The sequence below is a fragment of the Miscanthus floridulus genome, chromosome 9 (genome assembly GCF_019320115.1).
Source record: "Miscanthus floridulus cultivar M001 chromosome 9, ASM1932011v1, whole genome shotgun sequence".
NCBI classification, from domain to species: domain Eukaryota; kingdom Viridiplantae; phylum Streptophyta; class Magnoliopsida; order Poales; family Poaceae; genus Miscanthus; species Miscanthus floridulus.
Window position 1 is genome coordinate 101,955,388 of NC_089588.1, and position 23,358 is coordinate 101,978,745.

The window sequence follows — 23,358 nt, forward strand, 5'->3', positions numbered from 1 at the left end:
AGCACCGGCGACCGTGACGACGTCGTCGTCGTCATCCGCGACACCCTTCACACCGCCGTGCTCACTCTTCTCTTGCGGATGTGCTTCGGCGACGACGGTTTCGACGCGCGCGACGTGAGCGCGGTGCAGCGGGTGCTCAAGGACTTCTTCGATGGCATGGTGTACGCCCCCGTGCTAGGCAGCTCAAGGACGGCGCGGCTACTGCACTGGAGACGGTGGCGGCGCTTCCTTGGCGTCCGCAGCCGCATGGCGAATCTCCTCCTCCCTCTCATCACGAAAAGGCGGCACCAGCGGTCCCTGTTGTGTAGCGGTAATGTAGATGGCGGCGGTGGCATCCGGCCGTACGTCGACTCGCTGCTCGACCTCCAGGTTCCGAACTACGACGACGCGAGCGTCAGGCGCGCTCTGACGGACGACGGGAAAGTGACCCTCGTGTGGGAGTTTCTCGGGGCAGGCACCGAGACAGTCGTGTCCTGCGTCGAGTGGGCGCTCGCTCACCTGGTCAATCAGCCGGAGGTCCAGGAGAAGCTCCGCCGCGAGGTCGACGTCCACGGCGGCAGCGACCAGCGCGAGGTCGCCGTCGACACGCCGTACCTACGCGCGGTTATTCTCGAGAGCCTCCGGCTGCACCCGCCGGTGGCGGTCATACAGCGTGACGTCGTGGTGGGCGGCAGCTATCGGTGTGCACTTGCCGCCGGAGGAGGGTGACAGCAGAACGGTTGTGCGCTTCACCATCGTTCCGGCGGCCATCGGGAGGGACAGCAGGACGTGGACGGACGCCGACGAGTTCCGGCCGGAACTGTTCCTCGCCGGTGGCGAGGGGGAGGTCGTGGGTCCGATGCCGGGGCCAAGGACATCAGGATGCTGCCGTTCGGTGCCGGGACGAGGCATTGCCCGGGCATGGGGCTCGGCCTGGTTCACGTCAGGCTCCTGCTCGCCGCACTGGTGCGTGCGTTCCAGTGGGGGGTGCTGGCAGCAGGAGGTGGCTGTGCTCCTGTTGACCTCATTGAAGTGGACGGGTAGCATATGAAGACGCCGCTCAAGGCGGAGAAAGTAAAATTTGCCCCTAAGGGCACATTATCTGCTGCTATGGACCACAAGATTCGCATTAAGATTCGTGCACAGCGTCCACAGCAACAGAGCATGTGCCCTTGGGAAAAAAAAACTGCCTTCACTCAAGGCATGCATCATACCGTGCACATAACGAGCTACTACTTGTCTACTTCCTCCATCCCAAATTGTAAGTCATTCCAAGAATCTTGGAGAGTCAAAGCTTCTCAAGTTTGACAAAAATTATAAAAAAAATTACAAAGATTTATGGCATCAAATAGATATACTATAAAAATATAATTAACAAAGAATCTATTAGTACTTAGTTGGGATCATAAATGTTATTATCTTATTATATAAACTTGGTCAAACTTGAGATGCTTTGACTCTCCAAAATTCTTGGAATGACTTATAATTTGGGATGGAGGGAGTATTATATATGGTGCTGCAGTATATCCTACGTACTGCAGTATATCTGCATGCGTGCATGCTGATGCAGCCAATAAGAAGATGCTCCACAAAAGAGATGGCTACGTAGTCATCTTTGTCGGCTTCTCCCTGTCCCATGTCCACGTGTGACCGGACTCAAATCTATATCTATATACCTAATAATAAATAAGTAAAGTTTCAGCCTATTTATTTTCTAACACCCCTAACTAACTCCGTGAATGTAGAAACTGTCTCATTTCGTCTTCGTCTCCCTACAACTCTCCTATTGTATGCGACCCGAATTTATAGGACCCGTGCTTATAGGAGTACGAGTTAAAACAACTTATGTCTAGTGACAACGAAGTTTGATTCCAAGACGACAAGTTTGTTATTAATATTAAACGGCAAAAATTTCTTGTTCGATCACTTCTACAAGTCCTAGACAAATTCTTTTTTGGAATCCCAAGAGGTTTCTTGGTTTGATCGGTTGTGGAGTAATAGCAGGTATTTTTTGCCTATATATAAATATAAATATATCTTTCCAAGCCCCAATTGGATCGGCACTGGAGTGATGTAGCCGTTCCCGTCGAGCTTTTTTATGTGCCCTTACACGACGCCGACGCCGACGCCAATGGCTTATGCGTCGCACGTCGTCTCCAGAGATCTCCGTGTCCACCATCGCCGCAACGACAGCCGGCACCGGCCACCACATGCTCAATGTCGAGGGTTACTCGCGGCTCAAGAGGATGCATCAGGGCAAGAACGACAGCTACATAGAATCGTGTGCGTTTAAGGAAGGAGCCTACTCACTACCGGAAACCGACTCTTTGCCGAGTGTTTTATGTTTGCCGAGTGCATTCCCTCGGATACTCGGCAAACAAGCTCTTTGCTGAGTGCTGTTAAAAAAACACTCGGCAAAATAATTGCACTCGGTAAACAAACTCACTACCGGAAACCGGCGATTTGCCGAGTGCCGAGGCTTTGCCGAGTGTATTTTATCGGGCACTCGGCAAAGACCGTGTTTGCCGAGTGTCAAATAAAATACACTCGGCAAACAAAAACACACGGCAAAATACGTCTTTGCCGAGTGTTTTTTTCTGGCACTCGGCAAAGATGTATTTTGCCGAGTGCCTTTGTTTTGGCACTCGGCAAAGAAGCTTTTTGCCGTGTGCATTTTTTTTGCCCTCGGCAAATCATTTTTTCGAAGCAATTTTTGAGGCCCTAAATGAATTCAAATGAAAAACTTTTCAACTACAAAGTTGTATAACTTCTCAAGATCTACAAAGTTTATTTTGGTCATTTCTTCATTTGACAAAGCGACAATAACGTTGTTCATAAAATCTACATCTCTCATATCTCTCATATTAGTTTCATGAAAGTAGAAGATACATATATAAGATTTGTGAACAATGTTACTACCACTATGTCGGATGAACAAATGACCAAAATAAACTTTGTAGATCTTGATAAGTTATGAAATTTTGTAGTTGGCAACATTTTGATTTGAAATCATCTTGTCATGCAAAAACGACGTTTGAATTTGAAAATTTTAAAATTTGAATTTTTCAAACGACCTCGGATGAAAAAACTTCCTAAATGAAAATTGTAGATCTCCAAAAGTTATGAAACTATGTAGTTGACAACTTTTTGATTTGAATTCATCTTATCATGCAAAACTATGTTTGAATCTCTCAAATTTAAAATTCAAATTTTTCAAACGACCTCGGATGGAAAAACTTACTAAATGAAAATTGTAGATCTCAAAAAGTTATGAAACTTTGTAGTTGACCACTTTTTGATTTGAATTCATTTAGGGCCTCAAACAAGCAATTTACTCTCAGTTTGCCGAGTGCTTTTTTTCTAGCACTCGGCAAAGCCGTATTTTGCCGAGTGCCTATGTTTTGGCACTCGGTAAAGAGGTATTTTGCCGTGTGTATTTTTTTGGCCCTCGGCAAATCAGTTTTTCGAATCAATTTTTGAGGCCCTAAATGAATTCAAATGAAAAACTTTTCAACTACAAAGTTGTATAACTTCTCAAGATCTATAAAGTTTATTTTGGTCATTTCTTTATTTGACAAAGCGACAATAACGTTGTTCATAAAATATACATCTCTCATATTAATTTCATGAAAATAGAAGAGAGATATATATGATTTGTGAACAATGTTACTACCACTATGTCGGATGAACAAATGACCAAAATAAACTTTGTAGATCTTGAGAAGTTATGAAATTTTGTAGTTGGCAACATTTTGATTTGAAATCATTTTTCATGCAAAAATGACGTTTGAATTTGAAAATTTGAAAATTTGAATTTTTCAAACGACCTCGGATGAAAAAACTTCCTAAATGAAAATTGTAGATCTCCAAAAGTTATGAAACTATGTAGTTGACAACTTTTTGATTTGAAATCATCTTATCATGCAAAACTACGTTTGAATCTCTCAAATTTAAAATTCAAATTTTTCAAACGACCTCGGATGGAAAAACTTACTAAATGAAAATTATAGATCTCAAAAATTTATGAAACTTTGTAGTTGACCACTTTTTGATTTGAATTCATTTAGGGCCTCAAATAAGGAATTTACACTCGGTTTAGTATAATATATTGGGAACTAAAACGGATTCTAGACACAAGTGACAGTGTGGTGTAGTGGTAGAGGAGGTTTGTGCGCAGCGAGAGGTCTTGGGTTCGAATCCCGTTGGCCGCGTAGCCGTGAAATTTACGCGAAAAAAGCCGGAGATGGATGGGCGCTGACCGGTGGGGGCCTCCACCAATTAAAAAAAAATTTCCATTTTTTTTGGGTAAAAATTCCCATTTTTTTCGGGTTTTTTTTTTCGGTTCCAACTTTGCCGAGTGTCGGCACTCGGCAAAGGCTTTGCCGAGTGCCCGACAAAAGACACTCGGCAAAGACGTCTTTGCCAACTCTTTTTTTGCCGAGTGCTCTTTGCCGAGTGCAACACTCGGCAAAGCCTTTGCCGAGTGCAAATTGGGCTTTGCCGAGTGCCCCTGGCACTCGGCAAATTCACTGAGTCCCGTAGTGACTCTTTGCCGAGTGCTGAAAAAATACTCGGCAAAGAAGTAAGTTTGCCGAGTGTTTTTTTGGCACTCGGCAAAGAAATAAGTTTTTCAAAGTACATCGGAACAAATTTAGAAAAACACGTTATGGAAAAAATGGTTTGCCGAGTGCTCCCAATCTGACACTCGGCAAACACTGCTTTACCTAGTGTCAGATTTAGAACACTCAGCAAAGATCTTATACTATAACTCACGCGCCTCGTTAGCCCCTTTGCTACCTCTCCACCCCCCTCTCCACCTCGTCTCACCCGCAGGCCCGCATTCGCAAACCTCCTCCCCTCTCCCTACGCGGCGCGCCTGCACCTCTCGGTCCGGTGAGAGGCCACCGCCCGCGCGGCCGCGCTCCTCACACTCCCCCCCCGCTACGCAAGCCCTAGAAGCGCCGCCTCCACAGCTGCACCTCCGCCAGTCGCGCTCCTCGCGTCGCCGCTGCCTCCGTAGCCGTCGCGGGCGCCACCATGGTATGTGCACGTGCCTCTCTCTCGTCTTTCGCACCGAACCCCTCTTCCAGCTCCCACCTTGCTGCTTTGCCACCGCGTACGCGAGATCGCACCCGTTGGGCTGTGGCGCGGCGGCTCGCGAGGTAGCGAGATCCGCGGCGGGGCTGGTTGAAATCCACGTGGATCTGGTGCTTTTCCGGCGTTGTATACTGACGTGATTGCCTTTTTTCTCTGTCTGTGGTGTTGGTGGGCGGGCGACGGGCGTGCTCCGGCAGTCGCTCCGGTTGGATATCAAGGTAATCTCAACCCATCTTCCTCGGATCTGTTTGGTTTTCTGCTCCTCGTTTTGTCTTGGCGGTAAATGTTTTTGGGTCACGTCGCTGATGGTGGTTTTCTATTTGCTTGGATAGGAGGAAGCTCGCGCAGTGGTCGGAGAGGGTGAAGTCCGCGGTGGTGTGGTGGCGGGGGACGTTGTGGCGGCGGCGGGCATGGTGGCGGCTTGGTGGTGGCGGCATGGTGGCGTGGTTTTTTTTTATATTTTTTGAAAATTCTTTGCCGGGTGTCGGTTTAGCACTCGACAAAGTGTTTGCCGAGTGATCGACAAAAAACACTCGGCAAAGACAGCTTTGCCGAGTCTTTGTTCGCAGAGTGCCGTTTGCCGAGTGTAACACTCGGCAAAGCCTTTGCCGAGTGCTTTTTGGGCTTCGCCGTGTGCCCTGGACACACGGCAAAGCTATTGATTCCGGTAGTGACTTCTGTAGGCTCTGTCGCTATCTATAAACGACTAAATATGGATAATGTCGGCTTCGTTTCGCTCCACCTCTAGCGGAGTGACGCCACCGCCAGGACCGTCGTCCACGTCGAGTTCGATCTGGCTCTGGGGCATCATCACCAGGGCATCACGCTGGTACGGCGACCGTCAGCATCGTACGGTGTCTCGGGCACCCGCGTCTTCTCCCGAGAGAGAGCCTGGGGCAGTCCGTGATTCATCGGCGTGGAGGACCGAGATCAGTCCAGGTTCCTTAAGGAGACTGCTTCACCGTTCAGTGCACGGCCACCATCGTGGAGGAGACGCCGTATGCGAAGGAGGGGGTCGTGAAGGCACAGGACGTGAAGAGGATCTGTGCAAACGCCACCACGCGATCCCTGCGGAGACGCTTTGGGAAGAGTTTGTTAAGGTGTGTCGTCCATCTTTTGGATGATTTGTGTTTGTTATCATAACTTTTGTTTTTGGTTCGTGTGCTTTGGGAGAGAAAAAATGTTATGCGCTTACCAAAAATCGTCATGGCTCGCTTGCATCCATGTCTATCAAATATTAATGCGTAATTTCTTTGGTACATTACTTTTATCCAATCCATTCATCCTAGAGGGGAGGGTACAGACATTAGAATCCTTATTATGCACCCTATAAGCACTGATCTAACCCACCGTCGACAACGCGTTGGGTCACACCCTCCATGTCTTACATATGACCCATGCTCATACGAGTTAGAACAACTTGCGTCTCGCGATATCATTGATATTGAGTCTAATTCCAAGACGTATTAGGTCACACTCTTAGTATCTCTTATGTGACCTAGATCGAGTCATAATCGGTGCTTATACAAGTTAGAACAACTCGCTTCTAGCGATTATACGGAGTCTGATTCCTATACATATTGGGTTCCAAAGCAATGGCACGGACACATTTGCTAGTCAATACTTATATATAAATATATTAGAACAATACGCTTTTAGCGACTGTATGAAGTTTAATTTCAAAACATATTAGAACATATGACATGATTGTTGAATAAATCTCCGAGCCATAAAATCATCGTTATGACTTTGTAACAAGTTGTACAATGTACATTATGTTGCACGTTTGCTAGCTGCTTCTCAAACAAACACTATAGGAATCGCAAGCTTTGCCGAGTGCCAAGAACTTTGCCGAGTTTTTTTTTATCCCCGACACTCGGCAAAGGCTGTCTTTGCTGAGTGCCCAAACTCGAACACTCGACAACGACACGACCCTCGGCAAAGCTGGTCTTTGCCGAGTGCTCAGGGTCGGCACTCGGCAAAGACGTCCTCTTTGCCGAGTGCTCAGATATGCCACTCAGCAAAGACTTTCTTTGCCGAGTGTCAACGTCTCACACTCGGCAAATTTTGGCCCGCCGTTAAACTAGCCTGCCGCCATCAGCTCTTTGCCGAGTGTACAAATGCAACACTCGGCAAAGAGGCTCTTTGCCGAGTGTCAAAAGCAGACACTCGGCAAAGTATAATTTTTTTTGACTCCTGCACTTCAAAATTTTTCACCTCTCCACATACCACATGTGGTACTCCATGCTTAAGTTTGGTGTATTTTTGAATTTATTTGCTATATTTAACTAATTAATTGCATTTCAAGCAATTTTTTGAATTAAGTTAAATTTGAAATGCAAGTGATTCAAATATCTGGAAAAAATGAGTATAAAATTGATATTCATGTTATTCAACCCAGTTTGAGGCCTTACCTATAAGATTATAAGGGTTTTTCGAACATCTTATTTCGGAAACACGACCCCGAGTGTGTGGTTGAATGATTTTTAAATTCTATAAAAAGCAAAGGAAGTCCGAAAATCATGAAATTTGATAAGATGTCATGATATCATATGTGGAGGCTGTGGTAAAAAATTGAGAAGGTGTGGCATAAGTTGTCACGTATATTGCTTACAAACCGAAATATCTCCGAAGAAGTTTCATGATTGTTGAGAATGATCTGGTAAGATTTAGAGTGAAAGTAACGGTCGAGTTGTGGTTTGACTCCGAAACTTTTTGTATAGCCAATAGATATCAAAGATTGTGTCATGTTAAATTTTAGTGATTTTTTGGATCCATTTGATAATTATTAATTTTTAATTGCAATTATATAAATGGAATTTGAGCTATAACTACATGAAATCATGGTCTATTTTTCGCTGAAGCATCAAATTTGCATTGTTGAGTGAATTTGAGAAGGTATTTTCAAAGTGTATTGGAACAAATTTGGAAAAAAACGGTTAAGGAAAGGGGAAAGGAAATAGAAAAGTTTTTTTTAAAAAAATACCTTTGCCGAGTGTCCTAGGGTTAGCACTCAGCAAAGTATAGTCTTTGCCGAGTGCCTTATCGGCTTGACTCTCGGCAAAGATTTTTAATGTTTTTTTAAAAAAATCCCGGCTTTGCCGAGTGTCCGATCGCGGACACTCGGCAAAGGCCTGACCCAAGACTTAACTGGCACAGCCGAGACTCACTCACGCACGCACGCACACTCCCGTCCCCTCGCTCCCTCACCGCCCCTGCCAGCGCTGCCCCCCGCCCTGCCCATCATCCTCGCGCCGCCGCGTCTTCTCCCGCGCTGCCCCGCTCGTGCCCGCCCACCGTGCTCGTGCCCGGCGCGCTCGCCCGCCAGCCGCGGCCCCGAAGCCGCCTCCACCGGCAAAGTTTGGCCCGCCGGCCGCCCCCGTCACCGCCCCGCCCTGCGCGTGCCCGCCTGCCCACGCCGGCCGCTCCCGCCGGCGGCCCGCCGCCTGGACTCGTCTCGCCCGCACCCGACGCCCGTCCCCGCGCGCCGACGACGCAGGCTCCCGCGGCTGGCCCCCGGCGTCCCGCACCCGGCGCCCTCCCCCGCGCGCCGACGACGCAGGCTCCGGCGCCCGGCCTCCTGTGCAGTAGCTAGGTAATCCCTTGTTCATCTCTTTCATGTTCCCTTTGTCTGATAGAAATAAGGTAAAAGGTTCCATGCTGCAGAACATTGGTGTTTCGAATTGTCTCATTCCTAGTTCCCCTGGAGTGAAATGTTGTAATATCATTTTATCTGTCTGTAGAATGTAGTTTCATTGAATTCATATTCATACTGAGATCAAGTGCAAAAAAACGATATGAATTCGTCTTGTAAGAGATAAAGCTTTCACTAGTAGAGTGATCGATGCATAATTTTTTAAGTTTAGCTTTCACTAGTTAGGTAAAATCCTAAAGCTTGGCGTGACACGGCAGCCCCGTTAACCTTTTTGCCGGCAATAGGCAAGTGGCTTAGTGGAAGAAATTTTAGAAGGGGGAAAGCTTGAGAAATTGCTACAACGACAAATCAAAAGCAAAACCACTTAAACAACATTTAAAGGTAGACGTGTTGACTATTGTATTTGTTTTATTTTTATTCGATAGGCATTGACCCAGCTGTCAGAAAAGCTACAGATGTGTTGCAGGTCTACAAATACAGAGGGGATAGGAAGGACTTGAACAAAGCAGTCAAAAATATCTAACCGTTTTATTTTCAAACTTGTGAAAGCAACCGATCCTGACATAGTAATATCTAACCGTTTTATTTTCAAACTTGTGACCCACGCTTGCTTGCTTCACGGTAACATGCATGCTAATGCAAATCAGTACGCAGTTTTCAGTCACTATTTGTTTTTATTATAGACTCCTACAGGGAGTCAAGGACTAGCATATATAGCGACCTATGGTCCTGCAAAACGCTTTCGTATTTATGGATGGATGGATGCATAATAGCAACAGGCTGGCTGACTGGTTCTGTCACGCACTCAAGGTGCAGGCTATTAATTGGAATGGTTGATCGATTCATACACTCGATCGATCGATGATCATCTCGTCAAAGATTCCGTCGAGAAAAAAGGGCAAATCATCGACGATCGATGGCTGACCGTACGTACCTAGGTAGAGGCGCACGGCGTCGACGTAGGAGCGGTTCCTGACGACGCCTCGCTCCGGGTCGTGGGAAATGTAGCAGTCGGCGATCAGGGTGGACTGCACCGCGGTGACGCCGGCGAAGAACACCATGGCCGCCGATCCCTGCTAGTACGTACTAGCTGATTGAGCTCTGCGGCGCGCAAACACACCTTGCAGTTGGTTTATGTCACAAGCACAAACGTAGCATGGACGACCTGCAAGGCTGCAATGCCGCAGGAAGCAGATCCCTGCTTTGTTTGCAAACTACAGTATTTTCTTTTCTTTTCTTTTTCCTTTCCCTTTTGCTGCAGTAGTCACAATCTTTTTGTCAAGGAATTGGGATTGATTTCAAACAAGAAACAGCCACAAATAAAACACACATGGTGCAACTGAATAATCCTAGCTAGGCAGCTGGTTCAACTTTCTGAAACAGATGAAGCTTCACGTATACTCTGCGATGTGGGATACAGTAGCAAGGAACTACCCAAGTGCTGGTGGGTGGCTTGAACCCTTGCTTGCGACCATTTGGTCAAAACCAGCAGCACTGTGTCGGTTGGCTTGACCCAGCCATTCACTTGGTGCACACTGATGATGGAGTATATATATTATTACATGATTCATGGTTGGATGGACTAATTAAACTGCACTTGATGCCTTTCCTGCTGTATCATATCATTTCAATGCGAGCTACTTATTACCCTTGCCAGTTCAGTAGTGCTGTTTGACCATCCTAGCTAATGGCACTGAGAGGTAGTACTTAGGAATCACTCCTAAGCTATTTCAATTCCCAGTGCGCCCAAACCTTAACGTAATTCATACGTAAAAAATCATGCGTCCAAACCTTAACGTAATTCATATGAAACTGTGTGATTATATATGTAGTAGTAGTAGTAGGAGGAGGAGGAGCAGTAGGACTGGTGGTGGTTGTAGTAGCAGTAGTTGTGGTTATATATGTTTATATGAATGTGAATCCAATGCATATGCATATGTGGTTATCGGCCATCGTGTTGTACGTTTTTTTGCAGGTTTTAGAAACTTCACCGTGTAGGGGAGGTTCTGTCAAAATTTTCAATTAAGCCCGTATGTTCTTTTTTTTGCAGAGAAGAGCCCATTGGAGCCGAGCCGGAGTACCTCGGCGACCCCGATCGTATTCCTCGCCACTGCGGGTCTGCCTGCACCGCGTTGCCTCGCCACTGCACCGACCCGCCACGGCCCTGCTAGCCTGACTCCACCGCCACCCAAGGTATAACCCCTCTTTCCGTATCATGTTCGTAGATCACATAACCAAGTTAGGTGTCTCCCGTTAGAAAGGGATACGGTTGGAAGTATGCAGATCTTTGCATATCTATAACCGTATGTGTTTCGAATTGTCCACATTTTTTGGACAGCCCAAGGATGCGTAGATGGGGTTAGTTTTCATGGTCTACTCCGATCCGAGACAGAGTTTCGGCATCATCTCCCTATTTTTCTCCGGATACACAATCTCCCTGCCGGGACGTGTATTTGGAGAAGAGCGGGGAGGTGCTGCCGAAATTCTGTCTCGGATAGGAGTAGAGCATGGAAACTAACCTCATCTACGCCGTCTGCGCAGATGCATATGATCGGGATGGCAGGATCTACGGCCACAAGGCAGGGCGGGTGATTACGGAGCTGTGGGTAAGTCTTCGTCTCACTACACTGCTCAATTCATCGCATTCATTGGACGTTCTTCAAATAATGATAGGATACATTGCGTCTACATACAGGATTTCTTCATATGCGAGCCGGGATGGGAGGTGGCAGCGAGGGCGGCGGCTAACAAAGCTTGTCACAAACTCGTGGGTGACATGCACTACGAGGCACGCCTCCAGGCCGTCGTGACACACAACGCGACCTTCGAGTTTAGGAAGGTCACGAAAAAAGAGGCAAGAAAGGAGACGCTGACCAAGGAACAATACATGAAGGTAAATATATAAGATTAATACTGATTTTTTTCTAAGATTAAATAAGCTTAATTTGATCTACATATACTTGATGTCGTGTAGGTGGTTCCGTGGTGGTGCACTGGGCACGAAGACTGCTAGGAGGCAATGGTGGACAAGTGGTGCAGCCCCGAGTAGTGGGAGACGCACAACGCTTGCCGGGGGCGGCGTTTGATCATGCCTGGTGCACCACACCATCAAGGCAACCTTTGCCTCCAGGCCTACGCAGCTAAATGGGTACGCTGAATCCATTTCTTTATTGTAAATCTCAACTATGCAAATTTCTAATCATCCTACTGTTTCTTTTGCAGTCGGCGTCACATGGTGGCGCGCCCGTCTCCCAGTTCGAGGCGTGGGCAAAGGCCCACAAGGGCAAGGCGACGTCCGACGTCCACTACAACCCGGAGGACCCGCCCGAGGCGTACAACAACTCGTCCGTCCACACCTGCTTCACTGAGTACACAGCGATGGCAAGGGAGGTCCATGGGCCAGAGTACAATCCCACCTCCGAGGACCTTGATGGAGAAGTCGTCATGAGGTTGGGAGGAGGGAAGAAGCACGGGTGGTACTGGATTGGCGATGGCGCAATCGACCCGGCCCGTACTAGGTCTCTCTCCGAGATTCGAGCAAGGAGCACGAGCTCGAGCCCAGCCATACGCACACGGCCGGACTGTACACAGCACACGGTGCAGGCACTCAAGGTTATTTCTGTTTTATTCGTCGTTCATTGATTTTTACATACCTTTGCTTTGTGTTGTATCATTGGGGTGAAATATTGTAGGCCGAGGTGGCGAAAGAGAGGAGGCGACGGGAGGAGGCTGAGGCGAGGGCTGAGGAGGATCGACGGAGGATGGAGCAGATGTTTCAGTATATTCAAGGTCTTAGAGCTTACTCACGCTATGTTCCGCCACCGATGATATTCACTCCACCAAATGATCCTGCTGTCACTCCTGTGAGTTCCTCTACCTTAAATCTAAATGTGAATGTGGATATGGATATATGAATGTGAATCCAAATGATATGTTAAGACAAATGCACCATGATATGTGAATATGCATATGTGGTTGTCGGTCATCGTACCGTTGTTTTGTTGTAGGTTTTGGACACCTCACCGTGCAGGGGAGGTGCTGCCGAAATTTCGAACTGACACTAATATGTTGCTTTTTTCAAGTTTTTAGAACCTACCTTAAATCTTGTCTCACACATGCAATCACTTCTCTTTTGTGCAGGGACAATTGGCGGCGTCGAATGATGTCCATGGCACACCTCCAGCTCAGGGCACACCTCTGTCGTAGTGGGACCGGTGGAGTGGCCGTCAACAATAGAGGTAGATGAACTTGTGCTTGTGATGCTTATTTGTGAATGGTGGAACTTGTGGCGGCACTTGGATGATATTTGTGGACTATGTGATACTTGTGGACAACTTGTGATGATATTTGTCATGGTTATGGATTATATGTGATGGCTATGTGATATATGTGATTGTTGTGTGATATGTGATATATATGTGATGGTTGTGTGATATATGTATGTGTGGATGCAATAAACAAAAAAAATGCAAAAAAAAGCAAATTTCCCAGCTATGCCGAGTGCAATCACCAAGACACTCGGCAAAGCTGGGAAGTTTACCGAGTGCTATGGTCATTGCACTCGGCAAAGGCAGGGAGGCTTTGCCGTGTGCTATCGCCATTGCACTCGGCAAAGGCAGGGAGGCTTTGCCGAGTGCCACCAGTAAGGCACTCGGCAAAGCCTCCCTGCCTTTGCCGAGTGCCGCCCATTAGCCACTCAGCAAAGCGGCCACCTTTGCCGAGTGTAGTAGGCCTGACACTCGGCAAAGAGGGCGGGCTTTGCCGAGTGCCCTCCGTCAGGCGTTCGGCAAAGCGACCGTCACCGTCAATTGGCGCCGTCAGGCAACTTTTCTTTGCCGAGTGGTTTACGGGCACTCGGCAAAGCCTTTGCCGAGTGCCCGACAAAAGACACTCGGCAAAGAGGCCTTTGCCGTCACCGGCTTTGCCAAGTGATCTTTGCCGAGGGTTACACTCGGCAAAGGCTTTGCCGAGTGTATATGGGGATTTGCCGAGTGTCACAGGCACTCGGCAAAGAGCCTGAGTCCGGTAGTGAAATTCCGCCATTATTTTTAAATTCACAAGGACAATGTGTTGCTCCAAGGGTACAGTGGGCACTTAGGATGCCACCATTCTACGCAATGGGTCTTTTCCCCGCAAAACTTGGTGCTATCATTTTCTTCATTATTTAGCTGTTTCGAATAGCAATTTTGAATAAAAGATGTGACAGTTAATAGTTTCTCCTCCTAATAAATTGGGAGAAAAAAAAATTCTAAAATAGCAGTCCATATGAATCATAGTTGGTATCCCTCAGTCCTAAAATATAACGTATCCAAACATTCAAATTTGGTCCAAATTGTAAAGGATTCTAGGTGAACAAACTACCATTAATGTCTGTCACCAGCCCAAATATTGTAATATGGTAGGGTTACATGTGTCATTTGTTTTATCACATAATATGAACTAAAATTAATAAAATACCTTGTATTCCATGATGGTGGAAATAAATATATGAATTCAAAAAATTAAAATTAAAAGAAAAACATTTTTCGTATGTTGGAAAAAAAACACCTACACAAAAAGGTTAGTTTACTATTATAAAAGAAGTTACAAAAATTGTTGCCTCTTTCACTTTTATTATGGGCTAAAAACTACAATATTAATGTAAAGATCCACATTATAACGGTCCATATGAGACAAAAGATAGAGGAAAAAACAACAACACAAAAAGAATTATTTTCAAAGAGATAATGGCGTAGAATTCAATCAACGCTACAATGGATTTTGCCATGGTAACAAAAATTGAAGAAAACCACAAAGAAATTACATCTATGCACAAGAGTTATCTGAGCCGGACATGTCCACTTACCATAGCCCTAAACATGCCATTTTCACTCTTTCCCCGTGCTCCCAGCTGCAAAGCTTTGGCATCATTATGGACAATTATGAAGGGGCAACAACCAGATAGAACGTGTCAATGTAAACAACCATATATCAAATTCAATGGATTTCTTGGCGGTAACCTAGGAAAGCAACATATCTCGGAGGCTAGGATTCTAATGAAATCAGGAAAAGCAAATTTGCTTGTGATATGTTACGTGCAGGTGGTCCATCGACTTCCAGGGGGCATGCATGCATGAGAAGCTCAGAAGTGCTGAGACATGGATATCGTTGGGCTTTTTTCTTCACGGGAAGATGGTCACAAGTGTGAACAAACAAGGTCATAGCATGGCCGATAGAGGTGCGACGGAGTGAAATGGCCAGTAGGCTTGACATCATCAGCTCACTAACATTAGTCATATGGTTCCAAAATTTGTTTGGGAAAGCTTTGGGCCCCGATTGATGTTGGCGTTATAACGTGGTAGGCCAGCAATGGCTCTAGCAGGCATAGCATTGTGATGAATTCAAAGATGTTTTTAGGGCAACAGGCAAATACGGAACTGCAATTAAAAGTGCAACATGGTCTAAAAATTATATTTACAAGATTGTCAAGCAACAAAATAATTTGTGAAATACTTGAATAGTTGCTTTGTCAAGGAATGGCACACCGGGAGAAAATTAAATGTTAGCTCAATTTGGCCTCAACATAAATTGCATGTCCTTCCATGGGAGTGGGAAAAAAAGGAATATGTGAGAGAGATGATAGTAGTTTTAAGTCAAGAAAGTGATCGAGGATAGCTATAAGGAATTCATGCTGAGAGATGCAGTAGAGGCACTTGGAGTAACTACAATTACCACCAAAGAAATAAATCAAGATATTAATGAGTATAACAAATTAAATGTGATCTCAAAAATAAAAAAACTAAATAGAATAGTAATAATGTTATATTTATTCATATTTTTATATTAGATATTTATTTGATGTCTTTCATAATACTGATTTTTTTCTTTATTGTAATATTATTAAAATGGTGTGGATAACATTGGTTATCCGGCTACTACTATGCAACACACAATGCCTCTAGGACCATCACTACCTGGTGTCCTAGAGCTGGTAGTGATTATGCTTCACTATATCGGATAATCAAACAATGATTGAGGATCTTATTGACCTGACAATGAAGACCGTTATCGCTGCAGGATTGACCCATGAACCGACAATGATATTGCCAATGCCGGGTTGTGGCATAACCTGGCTGTGATATAATGGTATCGCTGCTAAGTTTGGGCTTGACCCGGAAGTGTTAAGGACCGCTGGATCCACTTAACCACTTATTACTTGGTTCTCAACTATTGTATCCAGCTACCACTGTGGCTTCTAGCTATAAATCATGCATCCGAACGCACGGACATCATCCCACAAGGACAACTAAGGCGTCTTATTTAATTTGTAGTCCCACATGAATCCAGTAACTCTACTCATTGTTTCACCTATAGTACTCGTTGCTTCACCTTTTTTAGTCTCAGTATGTGCTCTCTATGGGAGGCACTCTCTTTCTCGGAGAAGACGACCCTCCACGTACACTTTCCCTTCATAGTCAAGATGGTGAGAAGATTCATGACGACAGAGGCACACCAATGCTAGGGCGTGTGGTGGCTGTAATGCTAGTATGATCCGGTTGTTGGCCTGCATGACCTCTGAACTAGAGGCGTTGGCTCATCACTGATAGCAATCCTAGTGACTCCCCTGCTCCTCCACCAAGCTCTAGCGCCTTTGATATCCTATTCGTGGTTATAAAAGAAGGTTTGTGAGGTGGTTATGTTATAATGTGTTTGTAGTCTTTGATGCTATCACTGGATTAATTGGACTGATTGGCATGCACTGCAAGATACTACTATAGTAAGACATCAGTTAAGCCTTGTTTGGATGCACTTGTATTTACCCCAGTTCATGTGTGTTGGAGTGAATTGGGGTGAAACTTAATATATAGATTGGGGTGGATACATGTACATCCAAACAAGCCCTTATGTGGATGGATCGGAATAGTTGTAAGCGATGAATTCACTCCGTGACTCCAAATCACTACGTAAAAAATGATTTTTAGCAACGGTTCGAATTTTTTGTAGGGGCGGCTAGTGATGGAGCCGCCCCTACAGTGGCATGCTCGGGTGCCCAGACACCAGCCGCCCCTACAAATGGAACAGCAAGGGCGGCTGGTGATACGAGCCGCCCCTACAAACGGGGTCTGATTTGTAGGGGCGGCTCAATCACCAGCCGCCCCTAGAAATGGTATTTGTAGGGGCGGCTGGTGATTGAGCCGCCCCTACAAATGGCCCCATATTTATAGCTCCGATTTGTAGGGGCGGCTCAATCACCAGCCGCCCCTACAAATGCCCCCCATATAAAACACATGCAGCACCTTCTTCCTCCTCGGGTCACTCACTCCAACCCGTGAAAGAAAGGTGGGGAGGCCTTGAGCACCTCCCAAAAATTGCTCTACTAAGGGGGGAAGGTTTTGGTCTCAAATCTTTTGGTGGAGAGGTTGTAGAAAGTAAGAAAATGCTATTCCACACTTTTTTTGAAGTTTTAATGGTTGGTTAGTGAGTAATTAGAGTTTTGTTTTTCTCTCTCTTCTATGGTGCTTGAGCTACTTATGAAGCAAATTAGACCCAAGTTTTAAATGTACTAGGGTAAATTAAGGAGGGGAACAAGATCATACCCTTATTTGGTCCATGTTTCTTGATTTTAGTGAACAATTAGTTAGTTTTATGGATGTTTCATGTGCATGATGATCTAGATCTAGGGTTTGGTTTTTTTATTAATTTCGTTTTTGTAAATTTATGTTTGATGAAATTGGACTAGGGTTTGTATGAAAGATATTGGGTAAAGTATAATTATTGCTAATTGTTGTCTTTGAAATTGTTTATTGTAATCAATAAATATGTATTTTAATTATTTATGGATAAATGGGCCATTAATTAATTTTCCTCTACCATGGTGTGTTTGTATGCTTCATGTAATTATATTAGATTTATATTCATATATATCTGAAGTATATACAATTATTCTCAAATAATTATTACTTTGATTAATTTTTATATATATCTGAATAAGTAGTCCTTTAATGTTTGTTTTGTTGTTGTTGTAAAAGATGGAGTATAGGAACTCTTGGATGTATGGTTCGTTAAGGTTCAAGGCAGGTTTCCGTGAAGAGGTGGATAAATTTATTGAAGCTGCAACGAAGCATGCAACGACATTGAAAGAGAATAAGGATAAAATTATTTGCCCCTGTAAAGATTGCAAGAACCGTATGGCATGGACAGATGTGACTATCATCAGATCACATTTGATTATGCGAGGATTTGTTGAGGACTACACAGTGTGGATTCATCATGGTGAAACGGTTATTGTTAACGACGAGGATGAGGAGGAATACGACGACGAAACCATAGAATCACTATCCCAATATTCAGCAGAGCTTGATGCACGAATGGATTTCGAGTTTGGTAATGAACAAGGTGGTGATGCTGGTGGTTGGGATGGTAACGATGAAGGTGGTGCCAATAATGATGGTGGAGCACGTGTCGGGGATGAAGATGATTTAGAGGACATGATTCGAACCCTTGGACCAGAGATTTTACTAAATAGCCTGAAAGGTCTAGAAAATTTGGAAAGAGTGACAAAAGCATCGAAGGAGACTGTGTATGGTGTTGAAAAGGGCTGTCCGACACATTGGACATTGCTACGTTTCGTGCTTGAGCTGCTCATCCTGAAGGCTAAGTACGGCTGGTCAGACTGTAGTTTCAATGATCTATTGCATCTCCTGTCATGGGTGCTGCCACAACCAAACTCAGTTCCCGCCAACACATACCAAGCGAAGAAGGTCATAAGTCCATTGACAATGGAGGTTGAAAAATACATGCATGCCCCAACCACTGTATACTTTTTCGTGGCGAAACGTTCAAGTCACTGGATAAATGTCCCCGGTGTGGGGCCAGCCAGTACAAGAACAATGACCTTTACGGTGGGGACGAACCCTCCACGGGGAAAAAGAGGAATAAGAAGGGTACAAAAAAGGTGGTACAAGAATCTCAGCCCCCAGAGGACACTCCATTAGGCAACGATGCAAAGCAGAGAAGAATTCCTGCCCTTGTAATGTGGTACCTGCCAGTGACCGACCGCTTGAGACGTATCTTCCTAAACCCTAAAGAAGCCGCACTCATGACATGGTGGGATGATGAGCGCAAGGTGGATGATGATAAGATTGCACACCCGGCTGATTGTAGTCAGTGGCAAAGGTTTTATGAGAAGCACAAAGAATTCAGCGATGACCCAAGGAATGTACGGTTTGGCTTGAGCACCGATGGAATGAATCCCTTCAATGAGAGGATGAGCAACCACAGCACATGGCCAGTGATCTTGACCATGTACAACATCCCAACATGGTTGTGTCAGAAGAGAAAGTACCTTCTCCTCACTATTCTTATTTCTGGCCCTAAACAACCATGCATTGATATAGACGTGTTCCTCGAGCCCTTGATGCAAGAAATGGAGAGGCTATGGAGGCATGGGGAGCAGATGTACGATGCGTTCCGAAAGGAGGACTTCATATGTAGAGCAATAATATTTGTTACTACCAATGATTACCCCACGTTGTTTGCTTTGTCTGGACAGATCAAAGGGAAGACGGGATGCTTGGTTTGCTTGGATGGTACTACATGGGTGTACCTGGATGCATCCAAGAAGATAGTTTACCTAAGGAACCAATGCTTCTTAAAGACAAGTCACAAGTACCGCAGTAAATTGTTCTTTAAATTTTATGACAACGCCCCAGAGATTGAACCCCCTCCGGAGAGATGTCATAACGGAGAACATGTGTACAGAATGGTGAAAAACATGCGCGTTGTCTATGGAAAGAAGAATCCAGATGGGACGAACAGAGATAGAAGCACACCTCCCGTCGAAGGCGTACCTTTCAAGAAAAAATCGATCTTCTTTCAGTATCTGCCTTATTGGCCAGACTTGGAGGTCCCCCATGCCATTGATGATATGCACGTGCAGAAGAATGTCTTTGAGACTCTCATTGCTACCTTGATGGACACAGGCAAGTCAAAGGATGGTCTGAAAGCACGGAAAGACATGGTGCAGCTAAACGTGATGCCACAGCTTCACCCGGTACCTGAGGCTAATGGAAAATACACTCTGCCCACGGCATGCTTCAACCTAACACCAGACAAGAAGAGAGCTATATGCACTTTCCTGAGGGGGATCAAAGTCCCGACTGGGTTTTTAGTAAATGTGAAGAAGCTAGTGTCGATGAAGGACTTGTCAATAACACACTACAAGGCTCACGATTGCCATGTGATGCTGACAGTGTTTCTACCTATTGCAATCAGGGCTATAAAGCCAAAGTTCTTGAAAATGGCCATCACCCGCATGTGCTACTTCTTTTCGAAGATCTCATAGAAGACGATTGGCAAGGAAGAGCTGAGTGACCTCCATGAATTTGTGGTGGAGACAGAAAACCAACTGGAGATGTGTTTACCTCCTGCTTTTTTTGATAAAATGCCACATCTCATGATTCACATAGTTCATCAAATACAGGCGCTTGGCCCTTGCTACTTGCATGAAATGTGGTCCTACGAGTGGTTCATGTCGGTTCTAAGTCGATACGTGCATAATCGAGCATACCCAGAGGGCTCCATGATAGAGGGTTACAGTACTGAAGAAGTCGTCGAGTGCTGTCAAGAGTACCTAAAAGTACAGAAAGGGATTGGTAAACCCGATTCTCATCACAAGGGTAGGCTGGCTGGGAAGGGCACCAGTGGTAGAAAAGTGTTCATCGACCATGATTACAAAGAGGTGAGTCGGGCGCATTACAGTGTCTTGCAGAGTACACAACTGATGCAACCATATATTGATGAACACTTGGCTATCATAATGGCAGAGAGAAATGGCCGTTCGGATGATTGGGTCATGAAACAACACAAGCAACGACTAACTACATGGTTGAAGGACCAAAACATACCGCCTGGAGAAACCATAGACTCTATTACCATCAGTAGGTTGGCGGAGGGGCCATCGAGACAAGTGACATCTTGGAATGCTTATGACATCAATAGGTATACGTACTATATCCATGCAAAGGATAGTAAATATGTGAACCAAAACAGCGGCGTTCGAATAGAGGCTCTCGATGGATTAGGGCGAAAGATCCAATACTTTGGCATCATTGAAGAGATATGGGAACTTGACTATGGAAGGGATATAACGGTGGTCCTGTTTCGATGCCGTTGGATCAAACAACACCAACTGAACGAGATTGGATTGAGAGTCCTAGACCTCGAGAATCTAGGCTACCAAGATGACCCTTGGGTGCTCGCTTCACGTGTCGCACAAGTTTTCTATATGTCTGACCCACAAAGTAACCTCCCTCCAAAGAAGAAGACAAAGCACGTGGTTGCCTCTGGGAAACAACACATTATTGGAGTTGATGGCGTGGACGATGTTGAAGCTTACAATAACTACGATGAGATTGTTTCAAAATATTGTTTCAAGTTGAAATTGTTTGATTTTCAAAATTTGAATCATTCAAAGAAAGTCACATGACAAGATGACCAAAATAAAAGTTGTACATGTCGATGAGTTATACAACTTTTATGTTTACAACATTTTTATTTTATTTCATTTAATGTCATAAAATTGTAGTCGAAGTTTTAAAATTCAAATTTTTAATTTTTGTTTTTTTTTTGTTTTCTATATTGTTTTGACTACAATTGTTTATATACATATTTCTTCATATATATAATAATACAAAATATTATATTTGTGCATATACACAATTGTTTTTATATTACTTTTATTTTGGTCACAATTGTTTTATATATACACAATTGTTTTTATAATACAAAATTAATAATTTAAAAAAATAAAAATATATTTCTAGGGGTGGTTGGATCAGGAACCGCCCCTACAAATGCATTTGTAGGGCCGGCTGGATCAGAAACCGCCCCTACAAATCATCCTGTCTATAAAAACGAGGGCACGCGGGTGTTGTCTTCATTTGGGCGCTCTCTTCTCCTCCGACGCCGTCAGGCTGCCCCGCACCCATGCCCCTTCCCCATTGACGCCGGCCCGCGCCCCTTCCCCGCACCTGCGTGCCCCATCTCCACGCCCCCTCCCTGCACCCGCGCCCCCTCGCCCCCTCCCGCGCCCCCTCCCGCGCACCCGCCCTAGGGTTTCCAGAGGAGCGGCGATGCCGCCGGCGATGCCGCCGGCGAGCGAGGAGCCTTCAGCCTCCAGCGGTCCTGCACCCGGCCCCCGGCGCCCGGCTCCACGCGCCGACGACGCAGGCTCCCGGCGCCCCGCGCCCGGCCCCCGGCGTCCCGCCCCCGCACGCCAACGACGCAGGCTCCCGGCGCCCCGCTCCCGTTCACCTCGCCTGCCCTAGGACTGGATTCGGTCGGCTGAACACGGCCTTGCCGACCGCCGCCGCCCTACTCCCAGCTGCCCAGGTATGCCCGCCCCCCTCTCTTCCCTTCCTTCTAGGCCAAAACTAAGCACCCGAACCCTAATTGAGTCACACACCAGGACTGGATTCGGTTTGCTTATACACAGGTTTAGGATTGAAGTTTTCTTTTCTTTTTCAGTTAGTATGCTGCAGTGTCGTGAGATATAAATTGAACATGATATAAGCAGTTTCAAAAATTAGTATGGTTGTGTTTGCTTATACACAGGTTTAGGATTGATGTTTTTTTTAGAGTGGCAGTTTCAAAAATTTAGGTATCGGGATATCAATTTGTCAACGGATTAGAAATTAAGAATGCAGTTTGCAGGATTTTTTTACATGGTGCTGGTGATGAACATGAAATTTCTAGCAGCAAGTACACATGTTATTTCTTTAATGATGTGTTCTGACTTCCTGGATTATATACTATAGTAAAACTTAATTATTTGTTTTTTATCAGCAAGTACACATGTTATTTCTTATTTGCAGTATGACATGATATGATTTGTGGTAGGTTCTTGCATTTGAACTATGGTTGGATTGATACATGACATTGCAGAGAAGAATTTAGTTTTCATTGTTGAGTTATCAGTTTGACTTCTGCGTAATGAGATGTGCTAGATTGCTTGTCAAAATATTGCTGCATTGTTCTAGCATGCTGGCTTAACTGTATTTTTTTATGAAAACTTGTGCTACTTGCTGGACTATGATACTTGCTTGACTGTATTAGTTGACAGTTTCGATTTAGGTGATTGTCGTCCACACCTAGCATGTCAAAATCAAGAACCGGAAGCACAAGCAAAAGCCAATTCCTAATATAAATAATACAAAATGCTATTCACCTTATAATTTGAGACTTGGAGGATATACTGTCGTTCCTTGGAGTCCATCATAACAAGCTTTGTTTGCCAATCCGTCATTTGCTCTACTTGTTGCTTCTCCACATCATTTTTAAATTTCTCCAGCATCCTAGAAACAACACAAGTACTTATCATGTTTGACATAGAAGCTGGAGGATATTTTGTTCTATGTTTTGTGTTTGGTTTTGATTGGGCTCCATGGCACTTACATTGCATACTTTCAACTGTCTTGATGCTTACTACTTTTAGCACATGCCACTCTATAACTGTCTTGATGCTTACTACTTTTAGCACATGCCACTGGTTGTCACTGTCTTGATGCTTACTAGCAGTGGTTGTCACTGTCTTGATGCTTACTAGCAGTGGTCGTCAATATCAAATTCTTAGTACTACTGCTACTAAT

At 45.1% G+C, this 23,358-nt stretch overlaps 2 pseudogenes; one reads left to right on the forward strand and one right to left on the reverse strand.

Annotated features, from left to right (window-relative positions):
• The window catches only part of LOC136480434 (putative serpin-Z5), a 106,942-nt pseudogene that overhangs the window by 240 nt on the left and 83,344 nt on the right, over positions 1-23,358 (reverse strand).
• On the forward strand, positions 4-1,287 carry LOC136483898 (cytochrome P450 89A2-like; annotated as a pseudogene).